Consider the following 6870-nt stretch of genomic DNA (forward strand, 5'->3'; position numbering starts at 1 on the left):
AAATATGAAATTGGGGGGAACAGGAACATTCAATCTACAGCAAGTGTCTTTGCAGTTGTACTCAAGTTAAGTTGAGGTCATTAGGGTGGACCCTAATATAATATGACTGGTGTCCTTATAAGAAGAGGGCAGCTCCTCTTGTTGGCAGTAAGAATCCAAAATGGAGTAAATCGGTGGAGTCTAGATAGGTAAGACTCCCTTTGCTTCCTCAAAACCATGACTGGCCTGGCCCTGGGGCAACTGGAGACTGAGACCCTTCCAGCAGCCAGGCCTCCTCTCCTGCTCTCACAGTCCCTGCTGCTCAGCACCACACTTGTTCTGTCCAAATCTCTCCCTTCTCCCTTCTGCCCACTCCCCAGCCCCAGTGTGCTTCACCCCTGGGCAGGCGATTATATTGCCCCCAACCTCTACCCCGAGCTTGTCTATGCCCCTGCCCCCGCACTCCACACTCTGGTAGCCCTCTTCCCCTTCTGCCTTATGGGGCAGCCCCTTTGTCTCTAGCCACCCTCCTCCCCCCAACCAAATCAAGTGGTCTCCAAAGATATGAAGAAGGAGGGGGTGAGCAGACAGGAAGACAAGGGAGCAAAGCTGTCCACTGCTGCGGGACAGGCATGTAGCTGAAAAGGAAAATGACTGAAGAAACACCAGGAGGAGGACAGCTATATTGTGCATGTTAAGGCTGCGGTTATGACCTGATATGACTCCAGTAGGGGATCGTTCCCACAGGAAGGAGAGCGGAATCTGTAAGGTCATGAACCCTGATGGCAATGGACAAAGCGGCTTTCTCATCCACAGTGAATGACAGAAAGACAAACTGGTAGTATTGGAATGCTATTGAAGAAAGAACTTGGTCTACACCAAAGCCAACCCAACCTTGCATCATTGGAAGGTCGGCAACAGGAAGTTTGGATTTAATGTCCAAAGCCTTGAGTGAGGAAAGCAATCAAAGACCTTACAGAAAGCTCAGCAGCAGCATCTCCCACCATCCATAATGAAGTGATGGTGATGACGATGTTTTTACAACAGCTGCAGTCAGTTCTTCTACTTTGTCTCAGAAGAGGGAACAAACTCTTTGGACAATCTCCTTCCCCCTATCCTCTGAGTACCAGAGGATTTACACCCTGGGCCACCTCCATGACCCACACCCCGCAGGCCAGTATCACCTTGAACAGCCTAATGCCAAGGCCATACTGCCAGGTAAGCTCCTGGGAGGATGACAAGGAGGAGACTGTGTGTATCAATCCCAGGGAGAAGATCTGGATGGCACGCTACGAGGATTACCCACCAGCACGGGCAAGGAGCAAATACCTGGATTCCTTGGAGGACGCAGACTACTACATGCCCTTCGCCAAGGGCGAGATCCCTAAGCATGACTACAATTACCCCTTTGTGGACCCAGACTTTGGCATCTGTGCAGGGGGTGGGGGCAGGGAGGGCAGTGTGATCAGGACATAGCCCTTCCAGGGCAAATCTTGGTAGTGGAAGGAGGACAGAGAGCATTCCCAGTGTGTGTATTGCTAGGACATGTTCAACCACGAGGAAAACCAGAGGGGCCACCTTCAGGATGCGCCTGACTCCGTGAGAACTTGGATCCAACTTGTGAGCTGTTTGTGGTGCGGACAGCATACTCCATCACTGTATGTCAGACCCGGAGGGAGACTGCACAGACCTGTGCTCATGCCGTACTAGCGATGAGAAGTTTTGCCTCCAGTAGATGGCTTATTGACTTGTCTTTCTTGGTCCCCTGTATTTGCTATTACCTGCCCCTTTGGGCCTGATACCACTGCAGAGTGATATGCAGGTGCTGCTAAAGGAAGCACAAAGCAGCTGTGTGACTCAGTTTCCCTCCCTCCCCCTCCTCCATCCACAGCCCCAAGGGAACGTGTTTCCTACATGCTCTCATCTTCTCCCCTGCTCCTGGGTACCTGAGGTGCCATTCCGGCCTGAGGAAGCTGCCTGGTGGACTCTGCACCCCGTGCCACCCCCACTGGAAACACGCACGCATGCAGTTTTCTAAGGAAAGGAACCTCTGCATGAATGCTCATGTACTATGAATACTCTGTAATCAAGCTATCTTACACATGTGTTGATTGCATGCCCTTCCTGCCCACCTCTTCCAGTTCAAAGCTGCCTGCAGTTGGAACTGCTGATTTTTGGTGGTTTTTGTCGCTGGTTTTTCCAAGAACACCAAAGACTACCTTTCTCTTGGTTTGGCTTGCCTGTTGACAACGGATTGCTTCCTCGGATTCCTGTGGAAATGGGATGTCAGAATGATGAAACTCGACCGGAAGTATTTTAACCTATTATTTCAAAGTCAGTTATTATGTATAGGAGGTGAGCTAGTTAACAAACAAGCTTCTACCATAAAATAACATCGCTTTAATTTTTATAAAGCCAAATCCCGTGTAAGCTGCAGTTTGTCTCTTGAATCCATCATTATCTTCCGTCACCTCTACCAAAAAAAAAAAAAAATCTATCAGTTATTCACTGATGCAAAACATTCACTTGTAAAATGACTAAGAATTGAGCCTTTACTTCAGGTTAATTTGTGAGAATCAGGACAATTCTTTAAACTGCATCGCCACTTCTGGGACCAGGGCTAGAAAGGGGATTTCAGGTTTCTTTGAGCCTCCTCAGTTACCCCTCAAGTAGAACTTTTTAAAGTTGTGTCACCACCACTTTTAAAAACGTAGCAATATGAGAAGAAAATGCTAATGAAGTAAGAAATTTTGCTCATTGTTCTGCAAACCAAATAGTGCATTTAACCACAAAGCAGTGTTCCAGTTGAGAAACACTAAAGTTGTGGTAAATAAAACTATAGGAACTTTTTCCCCCTCATTGGCTATTTTCTATTAATTGTGGGAAATTTTAAATGTCATCAATTTGAAGAGTGGTGGGTTGCATTTTGTTCATGGGTTTGTGTTTTTGTGTTCATTTTGGACTCAATTTCATGTCATCAAATTCTTCATTTGTGCTTGGGAAGAAACAAGGCCATATGTAAAACCCTTCCAACGCCTAAGCATCTTTCTCCTGCAACTCCAAACTCAGACTTGCCGCTTCGGGTGCAGAGATGGGACCCAATAGGCTGGGTCCACTTGTTGCATTGCTATATTGTAGGAGGCTCCTAATTAGCTGGAAAAGAGTATTTTTCTAATATATTGTAAGGAACAGCCAAATCTTAACACAGAAAGAAAAGTGAAGAGTGATTACCTGTACCTGGCATAGTACAATCAGAATGTTGTGGATACCACAGGGGACAGGCTTGTCAACATTGGCTGTTCTTCCCATCAGGATCTTCTTGTGGTAATTGCCAGCTGAGGGCATGGCCTGATCCCTCTCTTCCCACTTCCCCCATCCCTTCTCTACTGCACACAGGACATCAGTCTTTGAGGAAAGGGACTTTTCTCCAGTCTGCCACTGCGAAAGTGCTAGCACACTTACCTTCATGGGAATGTTTTCAGCTCCTCTGAGAGCCCATTGCATTCCTCTATCAGCTCATCACTGTAAATACCCAGTGTGCCTATGTGTTCCTTGGAAGACATTCTCATTTGATAGAGTGACTGGATCGGGCTTTCTAGTTTGGGGAAGGAGCAGAGAGCTGTCAATCCAGTGATACAAGAAAACAGAGTCACTTCCCTGCCTGAAGAACATCTAGAAAACTTTCAGCCAGCCTTCAGTCTCTATAAAGCACAACCCGCAGTTCAAGTGCTCCTATTTATCTTAGTCAGAATACATATATCCTGGCTGCTTATGTTTTGTCTTTGTTTTTTGGGGTTTTTTGGCAGGGGGGAGGGAGGTAATTAGGTTTATTTGTTTCTAGAGGACATACTGGCGATTGAATCCAGAACCTCATGTATGCTAAGCATACATTCTACCACTTGAGCTATACCCTCCCCTGGCCCCTGGCCACTTTTTGTTTGTCTTCTCTACTTGGTCATTATCTGTTTCTATCTTCCTTTACCTCTTCTTCTTTTCTACCCCTTTGAAGAGTTATGCTAGTGAATTTTACTCTGCACGTACTTTTTGATTTGTGAAGGTTGAGGGCACAAGGACAGCCATGGGGACATTGATGTAGATATGTCTCTCTCTACTTGCCACACTGCAGCTCAACAGTGTGTAAGTATATTTCCAGTCACCTTTGCCATACTGAAGTCAACCATCTGAGGGAAATTATTTAGATTTTATTTTTGTATCTGTGTTAACAAAACATTAATCAAAGGATTTTCTGTTTGGAAGTGTCCCTTGACCCTCTCTCCAAACTGCTCACATTAACAAATTAAAGTACTTGAAGCATAATTCATTCTTTACCTGTACACTGAAAACCCTGTTGTACTGATTCTTTAATAATAAGCCTTTTTAAAATCTCTGTGTAAAATATCTATCTATCCATGTGTGGATAGATAGATAGATAGATAGACAGACAGACAGACAGACACAAGTGTATGATGTACATTTTAGTTCTTAACTTTTTTATGGTTTCTAGTAGGTATGACCAATGTAGCTATTGCTTTAAAATGTACCATGTAAATATAAACATATTCTCTCAAAAAAAAGAAAAAGAAAAAGAAAAGGGAAATATGGACACAGACACACAGAGAAAGGAGAACACATGTCATCACATGACACATATACACAGACACAGAGGAAGAGGGCCATTTGAAGACAAAGGAAGAGACTGAAGTGGCGTTGCTACAAGCCAAGGAATGCGTGAGGCAATGAGATTGGAAGAGGTAAAGAAGGATCCTCCTCTAGAGGCTTCAGAGGGATCAGAGCCCTGCTAACATCTTGATTTCAGACTTCTAGCCTTCAGAACTGTGAGGGATTAATTTTCTATTGCTTTAAGCTACCCACCTTATGTTAGTTTGTTACAGCATGATTACCTCCAATGAAAATCGTCTAAAAATACCAAATTGAAAGACAGGGATTGGTAGAGTGGGTTAAAAAAATATAATCTGAGTATATGCTGTCTACAAGAAAGTCACTTGAAACACAAGGACAGAGGTAGATTAAGTAAAAGGATATAAGAAGATAAACCACAAAACATAAATTTTAAAAGCATGAGTTAGATTGATATATATTGACCTAGGTGTATATCTGCATATCTGCTGAAATATTATTGAGCAAACCAAGTTGCAGGGAAATGTAAATATAAATATATATATATATATATATATATATATATATATATATATATATATATATATATATATATTTATGCATATATATATGCAGTATGACCTCATTGTATAAAAAATACTCATCAAAATTATGCATGTGTGTGCATAAACACATACACATGAAGAACATGTGAAAAGCTACACAAATTGCTACCCTCAATGTTATAAGGGAGGGGAGGGGGATATGAAAGGGGAGAGATTTTTAATTATCTTGTACTTTTTAAATTATTTCACTTGTTACAGTAAGAACATATTGTATTTATAATTTAAAAGAAAATTTCATCAAATTATATTTTTGAGGGAAAGACAAGAGACCTGCAACTAACTTAGATTCTTCCTTTTCTGTAATCTTCCACCCTTCCACTTAATTAGTCACCAAATCCAGGTTTTAGTTCGTAAATATCCCTACCTTCCTCTAATTAATTAGTCCTGTCTATTCTAGTTCCTAAATCTCTTTTAAATCCCTTCCCCTCTTTACCATCCCTGCCAATAAGGCTTTTTTTAGTCAGGACTTCATCATTTCTCAGTATTTCAATAGCTCTTAAAATAATCCCCTGTTCTACTCCCCCACCCAATCTCTCTCATACAACACTCACAGAATTATCTTTTTAAACATTTATAGTGTACCACTTTTGGGAAACAACTGAATATATTTTTATTTTATTAAGCATACTTTTATTTTACTATTCATAAGAAAAATCTATTAAACTCATGATTTCAAAGATATTATTGCCTAAATTTAAGAAATTAAAATGAAGATGGTAGAATATGAGTAAGTGAAGTCGGAAAACATTGATCTACAAGGATAAAGCCAAACTCCATGAGTCTTTATGATCTAGTCCCATCCTTTCTTTCCATCCTTGTCATCATAAGTGTACCATTGCAATTAGAGAAAACTTTCTGATGGCCCTCAAACATGCCATGTTCTTTCATCCCTCTCTGCCCTTCTTCATGCTGTGCTCACTCATTCGACCTAGTAAACTCCTCCTTTTCCTTCAATATTCAGCTCAAATATTTATTCTGTGAGGATCCTTTTTTTTTTTTTTTGGATGTGAATGTTTACAGAAGCTTTATTCATAATTACTAAAAACCGGAGGCAACGAAGATGTCCTCCAGTAATTGAATAGATAAAAAGACCACGTTACATCCAAACAATGGGATACTATTGAGTGATGAAAGGGAATGGGTTACTAACCTATGCAAAAACATGGATGAGTCATAAACATGTATTTCCATGTGAAAGGCATCAGTCTGAAAAGATTACATACTGTATATTTTCATTTATGTGACATTCTAGAAGAGGCCAAACTATAGTGACAGTAAAAATATCACAGGTTTCCAGGAATTGGGGGAAGAGGAGGAGGATTGAACAGGTGAAGCACGAGGGAATATTTCAGGACAGTGAAATTATTCTCTATGATACCATAATGGTGGACATTTACACGGCTTTCAAAACCCATAGAACTTTATAGCACAAAGAGTGAAACCTAATGTGTGCGACCAAAACAAAAAATCATTTAGGAGGTCAAGAGCTACAAGGTCAGAATGCCAAATGTGAACTAAGAATCTAACTGTATTACAAATATGTGAAAGAACCTTACTGAAGTGGGTGGGGGCAAATGCGCAAACTTAAGTAACTTTGTAATTGAGTGATGTCTAAGATTAGAGGCATAAAGGGCCATACATAAGCACG

General features: G+C 41.5%; 1 pseudogene; it reads left to right on the top strand.

The window, feature by feature from the left end:
• Positions 1 to 216: 216 nt before the first annotated feature.
• Positions 217 to 1835, top strand: LOC116661870 (annotated as a pseudogene).
• The last annotated feature ends 5035 nt before the right edge of the window (positions 1836 to 6870 follow it).

The sequence above is a fragment of the Camelus ferus genome, chromosome X, assembly GCF_009834535.1.
Source record: "Camelus ferus isolate YT-003-E chromosome X, BCGSAC_Cfer_1.0, whole genome shotgun sequence".
Lineage (NCBI taxonomy): Eukaryota > Metazoa > Chordata > Mammalia > Artiodactyla > Camelidae > Camelus > Camelus ferus.